General features: G+C 38.6%; 1 long non-coding RNA gene across 1 annotated transcript; it reads left to right on the top strand.

Moving 5' to 3' along the window:
* The first annotated feature begins 5,769 nt into the window (after positions 1–5,769).
* Positions 5,770–9,348, top strand: LOC142181686 (uncharacterized). Its single transcript, XR_012710608.1, has 2 exons — positions 5,770–6,394; positions 9,045–9,348. It is a non-coding gene; the product is annotated as an uncharacterized LOC142181686 (long non-coding RNA).
* Positions 9,349–9,908: the final 560 nt, after the last annotated feature.

Genomic DNA, 9,908 nt, shown 5'->3' with positions numbered 1-9,908 from the left:
CTCCCTTTGATCCGGAGCTGTATTTGATTTTGGTACGATACGTTTGTGTAATATATATAGGTATGACGTGGCTCAGTCCCGTCTTTGTACAATTATATTTTTTGTTAGAGGTCTGTGGACATAACATATAGTTGGGTTGTATGTGGTCTTGTCGGCTTTCAGTTTTGGGTTTATAATTGTCTATAGCAGCGTTGTCGGCTTGCCCACTGTATTCTACATGTATACGTACATATGCCTTTTTGGAAGGTTTCCTTCATGAATGTTATTTTTGTAATTCAGCAGATGTTATTCAGGTTTATATCCTATACGCAAACTTAGGGGTGTTTGACAGGTAGGACTTAGGCACCCGTCGCGGCCCATCGGTTTGGGTCGTGACAAAAGTGGTATCAGAGCAGTTCTGTCCTAGGGTTGTCTACAGACCGTGTCTAGTAGAGTCTTGTTTATGGGTGTGTTGTTCACCACACTTATAAATAAGAGGCTACATAACATATATGATGTTATCCTCTCTTTTTATCTCAGATCGTGAGATACAAGAATTCATGTTCCTAACAATATGTTAAATTTTTAACTATGCCTCCAAAGAGTACGGCCGCCCAGAAGAGAAAGTTCGTGGCTGGTGAGACAACTAGTCGAGCGCCACAAGTTACCAGGTCTTGGGGAGAGTCTCATGGTGAGGTTGCATCTCAGACTTCACATACCCCGCCTTTTCCAGAAGAGCTTCGAGGGGCACCAGCTCCAGCGCCCGCCCCTGTACATTCAGCACCTCAGCCGGATGTGCCGGGTCAGGAGATGAGAGATGTTATTCAGTTATTGACCCAATTAGTAGCCGCATAGGCTCGGTGTCAGGAAGTAGGTATTGGTCATGCAGATAGGTCCGTGAGTGCGAGGGTTCATGACTTTATTAATTTAGACCCTCTGATATTCACTGGAGCAGATCTAAACGAGGACCCTTAGGTATTTATTGATAGAATACAGAGGACGTTAAGGGTAATGAAGGCCACTGCGACTGAGTCAATTGAGCTAGCCTCCTATAGAATCCGAGATGTTGCAGTTAATTGGTACGAGTCTTGGGAATTGTCTAGAGGTGAGGATACCCCTCCAGCAGTATGGCAGGAGTTTACGGAAGCTTTTCTTCGTCATTATCTGCCACCAGAGCTTAGGCGAGCCAGAGTTGATAGGTTCTTGACCCTTCGACAGGGTAACTTGAGTGTTCGGGAGTACAATCTTCAGTTTGATTTGTTGGCCAGGCATGCTCCCACTATTGTATCTAACATGGAGGATCGGGTTCACCGGTTCGTGATGGATTAGAGCCTCACTTGCTTAACGATTGTATGTCAGTCTCACTTCAGCCAAGCATGGATATTTCTCGTATTCAAACATACGCTCAGGGTGTAGAGGAGCGTAAACAGAAACAGAGGGCCAATCGTGAGCATGATAGGTCCCAGAATAAGAGAGCGAGGTCTTCGAGTCCTTCTAGAAAGTTTTGAGGTGGTCAGAGGCAACAGTACTCGAGGTATCCATCCCAGCCCTCAACTAGCGCCCCTCTCAGTTTGACGATAAGAGATTTAATCGTTCAATATATTCGGGGTCTGGTTAGAATTTCAGGGCCTCAGGTTCTCAGTATAGGGGTGAGCCAAATCAGATGAGGCCACCCTTGCCACGATGTACTCAATGTGGTAAGTAGCATACCGGGTAGTGTCGTATGGGGTTAGGTATTTGTTATACTTGTGGTTATCCATGCCACGTTATGAGGAATTATCCGATGAGAGTTGATGCAAGCATAGCTCAATCGTCGAGATCTGCAACTGGTTCGTCATTATCAGTATGCCCCCTTGGGCAAGGTCCCCAAGCACCAATGAGTCGTGGTAGAGGCAGAGGTGGAGCATCTAGCTCGAGCAGCCCTCAAAGCCGCATTTATGCGTTGGCAAGACGACAGGACCAGGAGTCATCGCCTGATGTTGTTATAGGTATATTATCAATCTCCTCATATGATGTATATGCACTGATTGACCCAGGTTTCACCTTATCATACATTACTCCATTAGTTGCTGGTAAGTTTGGAATAAAACTTGAATTGGTTAAACCTTTTGAGGTATCTACACCTGTTGGGGACTCGGTGATAGCTAAGCAGGTATATAGGGATTATATAATAATAGTTCATGGTCGACCTACCGTAGCAGACTTAATTGAGTTAGATATGGTAGAATTTGATGTTATAATGGGTATGGATTGGTTGGCTTCTTGTCATGCCAACGTTGATTGTAGATTAAAGATAGTCCAATTTCAATTTCCAATGGAGCCTGTTTTGGAGTGGAAAGGTAACACGGCATTGCCGAGAGGTAGATTTATTTCCTATCTCAAGGCAAGGAAGATGATCAAAAAGGGTTGTATTTATGACTTAGTTCAGGTTCAGGATGTGGAAGTGGAGTCACCAACCATTCAGTCCATTCATGTGATGAATGAGTTTCCCGATGTTTTCCCCGATGAGCTTCCGAGTCTCCCACTAGAGGGAGAAATTGAGTTTTCTATTGATCTACTACTAGATACTCACCCAATATCTATTTATCCTTATAGAATGGCCCCCGCAAAACTGAAAGAGTTAAAAGAATAACTAAGGGACTTGCTTGAAAAAGGAATTGAATCTACGTCAAAGGAGATAGTTGGAGCTACTTAAAGACTATGACGTTGATATTTTATACCATCCGGGGAAGGAGAACGTAGTAGCCGCCGATGCCCTCAGCCGTAGATCTATGGGTAGCATGTCGTATTTACAGCCAGAAAGAGGGGAATAGCCCATGAGGTTCATCAGCTAGCTAGTCTTGGATTTCGGTTACTGGACTCAGGTGACGTTGGAATTACTCTTCAGGATATGGCAACATCCTCTTTAGTAACTGAAGTAAAGGAATGCCAGTACGAGCATCCTGTGTTAGTTCATTATAGGGATACCACCCTTCAGAAGAAGAAGACGTCGTTTGAAATTACAGAAGATAGGGTCCTTAGATATTGAGGAGGATTATGTGTGCCTAACGTTGTAGCCAGAAAAGAGGGGAATAACATGTCGTATTTACAGCCAGAAAAGAGGGGAATAGCCCATGAGGTTCATCATCTAGCTAGTCTTGGAGTTCGGTTACTGGACTTAGGTGACATTGGAATTACTCTTCAGGATACGACAACATCCTCTTTAGTAACTGAATTAAAGGAACGCCAGTACAAGGATCCTGTGTTAGTTCATTATAAGGATACCACTTTTCAAAAGGAGAAGACGTTGTTTGAAATTATAGAAGATGGGGTCCTCAGATATCGAGGACGATTATGTGTTCCTAATGTTGCAGGGCTGCATTGGCAGGTTATGGGAGAAGCTCACTATTCTCGATATTCTATCCATCCAGGAGCAACAAAGATGTATCATGATATCAGGGAAGTGTATTGGTGGGACGGAATGAAAAAGGATATAGCAGAATTTGCCCAGTGTCCTAACTATCAGCAGGTTAAGATTGAGCATCAGAAACCCGGTGGGTTATTGCAAGCTATGGAGATTCCGACTTGGAAATGGGAAGTAATCAATATGGACTTCATTGTATGCTTACCTCGTACCCAGCATAAGTTCGATTCGATATGGGTGATTATTGATAGGCTTACAAAGTCAGCCCATTTTCTGTCCGTTAGAACTACATATACCTCAGAGGACTTATGCAAGACTTTATATTAAGGAAATAGTACGACTGCATGGTGTCCCTGTATCTATTATCTCGGATAGAGGAGCTCAATTTACAGCTAACTTCTGGAGGTCCTTCCAAAAGGATTGGGGACTCAAGTAAGTCTTAGTACAACATTTCATCCCCAGACAGACGGACAGGCTGATCGTACTATTCAGACACTGGAGGATATATTACGAGCTTGTGTAATGGACTAAGGTAGCTGGGATGATCATCTGTCGCTTGTTGAGTTCGCATATAATAATAGCTACCATTCCAGTATTCAGATGGATCCATACGAAGCTCTTTATGGATGGAAGTGTAGGTCGCCTATAGGGTGGTTTGATGTTGGAGAATCTGGATTACATGGGCCAGACCTGGTTCAGCAAGCTCTAGAAAAAGTAAAGCTTATGATCGACTATTGACAACTCAGAGTCGTCAGAAGTCATATTCTGACGTGCGGCGACGAGATTTAGAGTTCGGGGTTGATGACTGGGTATTCTTAAAAGTGTCACCTATGAAGGGTGTGATGAGGTTTGGCAAGAAAGGTAAACTTAGCCCACGGTATATTGGGCCTTATAGGATCATTCGGAGAGTGGGCTAAGTAGCTTATGAGTTAGAATTGCCCTCGAAATTGGAGTCTGTCCATTCGGTTTTTCACGTATCTATGTTACGGAAGTGCACTGGCGATCCTACCCGAGTGGTGCCCACGAATGATGTACAGATTTCAGAGGACTTGTTATATGAGGAAATTCCGATTGCCATTCTAGACCGACAAATTCGCAAGCTACGGAACAAGGAGGTAACCTCCGTGAAAGTACTTTGGAGGAACAACAATGTGGAAGAAATGACTTGGGAGGCCAAGGAAGACATGAAGTCTAGATATCCCTACTTATTTCCTCCTCCAAAGAAGGATCCGACTGAGACATCATAATCTCAATGTGCGTGTACGAATTCTTCTGCTAGCTATTGTTATTGGTCGAGTGAGTCCATCGTCGTTATTAATGATTGTGGTCCTATGTGGCGTTAAATTATTGGGTTTCTACAAGAAGAGTTCATAGTAGCGTTGTTACAAATGCGACTCTACCAAGGTTATATAAATCCCGGAGAGTTAAACATTCGAGGATGAATGTTTCTAAGGGGGGAAGGATGTTACATCTCACGTTTTCGTACGTTAAAATTTTCGTTTTCAGTTAACCGACGTAGACTCGGGGATGAGGTCATCTTGACATTAACATACTTACGTTATTTATAACAAACGATAAATAAGTGTTATGAAGGATAAAGGGGTACACAGATTAAAAAAAACGAGTTTCGTTGAAAGTGGTCAATTTGGAATAAAATACGGGTCGAGCGATAATACCCGATAATTATGAACTACTACCATGCAAGGTACCATATGACCACAGTAGTATAATGTACAGAGTATATATATAGTATATTACAAATAAGTTGTATTTTTAGTAATTTTGGGCAATTTTTAAATTGTGTGGGTAATTGGTTAATTATTGGGTAACGGAACCCGATTAACTAATAAGTGGATAAAAATTTAATAATTATCCCCCCAATCACGTGGCACAAAGCCACCATATCAAGAAAATGACTCTTATCTTACTCATTTCCATGTGGCCACTGTAGACATGTAATTTTTGACCCTCCTCAAGATTATTTATATTTTAGCATGTAAATATTTAATTTAGGCCTAATATCGTTATTTCAACTAATTTTGACTCTTTTACTTTATTTTACTACAAGAAAATAAAAATTACAAAAAGAAATAGTTTCGTTAATGTTGTGTAGTCATTTTTAATCTTGAAAAATACCAAAAATAGTTTTGTTTTAACGGTCAGTCTTATTTTAATAGTTATTTTACTTAAGTAGGATTAATTAATAAATGAGATCGTATTTTTAGTCTCGTTCACGAGGAAAAAATAAAATTTGGGCTCAAACAATGCATTTAAGTGTAATTTCTGGACCTATCCTATAATTCCCAAGCCTATAATTCCTTGACTCATACCCTTAACCTAAAAAAAACCTACAAATACCTAGACCCTAGACCTAAGGCTATCAGCTGAAAAACAAAAAAATGAGAGACTAAAATTCGCCATTACAGACCTTAAGAGATCGGACCCCACCTTCTCTCCCCCAAAAACAAAAAAACGCTGAAGACCCCTAGGCATCAAAGAGATCAGCCGCTTGACACCCAAACAACCTCCCCCCCCCCCCCCCCCCCCCCCGTTCTGGAGCCAGCGGGAACAAACCCTTAGCTTCTTCATCTTCTTCAACCTAGAGACCACTAAACCCCACCTCACAACAACCAGATCGATCCCCGCCAGCCTTTCTCCAACTCGCCGGAAACCAACTAAAGCAGAGTGAGAGATCAGCGGCCATCTATTTCGTTCTTATTTTTAAAGAAAAATGATGTTTCTGTCTTGAATTGGTTAGGATTTATGTTCCAGAAAATATATACAAAAATAGTTTCAATCTCATATTTCAATTCTAATTTTTAAAAATGGGAGTTTATGTGAGGTTCAAGTTTGATTTTCGGTCTTGATTTGAGGTTACTGTCCGATGTTCAATCCGGACTCCGAGGTCGTGGCTCCTGTTTCTCTTTGGTAGCCGATTTCATCGAAGTTTTTTTTGGCGTTCATTGTACTATTTTGGACAGAATCATATTGAAGGAGATTGGCTATATTGAGGTCCGTTTTTATCTCCTTCTTTAATTAATGCAAGAATCTTTGGTGCTCTTATTAAGTGTGTTTAACTTGAATGAATCTGTCTCCTTGATGCGTTTGTCACTATTTTTGAATTAATTTTTCATGTTTGTCATTGTAATGTTGCTATTTGAAAGGGATAAGTTTAGAATCGGGATATAGGCTTCCTGAAGGGAATTGTGGTTCACAAACTAATTTTGAAAATCAATTTTGGGGATTGAACTAAAGGGAAAACAGTGGTTTGGGGCTAGAAAAATGAAATCAAAGTTTCAGATTATTATTTTTGCAATAGGATTTTCTTTAGTTGAGCTATAGTTATATTGATATTCTTATGTCAACATTAGGAGTTAGAGTGATGCGCCTGTCCAACTACAAGTATGACTTCTTCAGTTTACAATTTTCATTTTGCCCTATTTTCAAATTCAGATATATATGACCAATTTCACCTTAACATTACTAAAAATTCCCTTCTCTGTGAAGTTTTTGTCCTACTTATAAGGTTTACCCTCTTTTCTAAGTACTGTCACTTTATCACATATCTGCAAAAGTCATTAGTTATATTGGTATGAATTAGTCATCATGTTGGATTTATTAGTTGTTGTTTTTGACTTGAGACTTGAATGTTATTGTATGTAACAACAAGCTTCCTATTTCTTCTGTTCTAAATTGTTCAACGACAATATGGCATATTTGTTAAGATTAGTGTAGGGCTTTGATTCAGTACATCTAGTTTAGGCAATTTTTTTTAGGATTTTCGACGTTCGCGTAAAACGTAATTACGGGCTCCAAAAAATTTAAGACCAAAGTATGTGTTCTCGTAACTTTGGGCCAAACAATCTTAATAATAATAAAATGTTATTAGTTGTGTACACGTTCGCGTGACACGAGTACGTTTGTAAAAAATGAATATTCATAGAAATGCTTTAGGCGTGATTTAATCTACCACCGTGATTGTGTACACGTTCGCGTGACATAATTATGATCCTAAAAATAAACCCGGAGTTTGCTTCGCACAACTTTGACCAAAATTTTTTAATAATAATAAAGCGTTACTAATTGTGAACACGTTTGCGTGACATGATTTTTGACGCGCCAAATAAATGGGTACACGTGCGCGTGTCCCGTTTCAAGATATTTTTTAATTAAAAAGAGGCAAATGCTCATAGGTTCTAAATGGAGTAATTAGATAATTTGATTAAGTCAAGTATGATTAAAGCGACTGTGCTAAAATCACAGAACCCGGAAATGCCTAACACTTTCTCCCGGGTTAACAGAATTTCTTATCCGAATTTCTGTATTCGCAGACAATAAATAAGAGTCAAAACTTTCCTCGATTCGGGATTTTAAACCGGTGACTTGGGACACCATAAACTATCCCAAGTGGCGACTCTGATTTTTAAAAAATATATATAATCCCATTTCGATCGTCACTTAAATTGGAAAACTTCTTTATACCCTTTCGGGAGTTAGTAAAAAGGAGGTGTGACCGCTCTGGCGACTCTGCTGAGGATAAGAACCTAGAACTTCCGGTTCAGGGTTCAAGAATTCGAGCTTGTTAATATGATTTTACTTGGCTTTATATATTGTTAATATTACTATATTTTGTGAACCTTTGTGCTAATTACTGTCTATTTACCGTTTTGATATTATTTGAATTGTATATAATTGTCTTCTTACGTCACCCCTCTGCGTCTTCTAAAAATGGTGCACACGTTCGCGTGGCCCGCTTTTTCTGTAGAAGTTATACCAAATAGAATGAGGTTGGGCCAGCTACAAGGCCGGGTAGACTTTAGTGCTCCCGGTACGTTACCCCCTCTTCGGCTCGAGTTGTCCGCTCGAGTAAGCCAGGTCAAGAACACAATCCCAGGTTTAAACTTAGAATAACATAACCTCATGCTGGATCTCTAGTAGGAACGTTTGTTTGCATCACGTGCATTCGACTTAGGGGACTCAACACATGGATTGGGTCCGTCTAGGACAAGTGTACCCAAAAAATAAAAGACCATCCTGATGCATCCTATGTGCTACATGTTGTAATTTTCAAGGGTAAAAGGGTTATTTGGCGGACCAATGATAGTTGAGGGAAAAAAAAAGAAAAAAAAAAGAAAAAAGTGTGAAAATAAAGTAAGAAGGGCCCAGTTATGTTTTCTTTCACATTTTTGTTAAGAAAAAGAAAAAAACATGAAAAATAAAAAATAAAAAAAAGATTTTGCACTTTTTCATCATTTTCCGAAAATCAAAAAAAAAATCATCAGAAAAAAGGGGGAAAAATCCAAAAGAGTTTACATGTTTCATCATTTTAAAAAAAAAAAGACAAAAAACATACTTTCTCTACATTAGTTATTTTTTTAATTGTCGTTCATATCCAATCTGCCCGAATACGCGAACCTGATTCCCGTCTCTCGGGGCGGGATACGTAGGCAACCCACATAGGATCCGGTCTTCCTAGTAAATCTTAGGTTCTTGGCTTTGCGGGGTCTTAGCCAAATTTTGCACTTCTAGCACCTTTTGGCCACATAAGCCGTTTTGTAAAAATAGCCTCAATCAAGTCTTGCATGCGTCCAATAGGGAGTGTTATTATCTCACAAAGTGGTCTAGGTCTTTAACTTTATTTTGTCTTAATTTTCTCATATAGGTGTGGATCTACTTACCGGAGTTTGGGCATGACAGACGCCTTAGAACCATCCAGCCAAGATCGCTCATTCAGGAGTTTCCTTAAGGATTTTTTTAATGTTATGATTTGAGTTTGTTTTATTTTTATGTTGTCTTTTACCTTCTAATTTTGTACAATGATGCCAAGACTTTTTAGGTGATATTAGAGTCTGTCATAGGCTAGTTAAGTTTGTTGAGTCTTTTGTTATTGTATTTCTTGTTTTGTATTTGAAAAAAAGATGTGTTATAAATAAAAAATCCAAAAAAAGAAGAGATTTTACGTTTCACATTCTGTTAGATTTTTTTTAGAATACTAACTCTAGAAGTTTAAGAAAAAAATCTTTGTGGTTTTCCTTAGGAAATTAATATCTAGAACTCAAAATAAAAAATTGCTTTTATATTTCCTTTAGTATATTAAGACTACAAATTCAAAAAAAAAAGAATTTTCTTTTAGTACCTCTTTAAAAGTTTTCTTTAAAATATTAATTCCAAAAATTCAAAAAGATTTTCTTTTGAGGTTTTACTTTGGTAAATTAATGAAACAATGAATAGAAAAAAAAGTCTTTTTATTTTTACTAGAACTTTAGGACATTGTGCATAGAAGAAAAAAACATACTTTATCTTTGGTTTATTTTCAGAGTTTCTCTCTTAGGTAATCAAATTGAAATCCAAAAATATTTTTATCTTTTTCATGGCTTGTTTCGAAATCTTTCTTCAGGATATCAAGTGAAAATTCAAAATACTTTTCTTTGGTTTATTCTTTAGATTTCCTTCCTAAAAATAAGGAATCAAACAATATTTTTCTCTTGTAGGGTTTTTTCCTTAATAATTTCTCAAAGAGTATTTG

Source organism: Nicotiana tabacum, chromosome 6 (assembly GCF_000715075.1).
Source record: "Nicotiana tabacum cultivar K326 chromosome 6, ASM71507v2, whole genome shotgun sequence".
Lineage (NCBI taxonomy): Eukaryota > Viridiplantae > Streptophyta > Magnoliopsida > Solanales > Solanaceae > Nicotiana > Nicotiana tabacum.
Note: the sequence above shows the minus strand (reverse complement) of the source record. Positions and strands in the feature narration are given on the sequence as shown.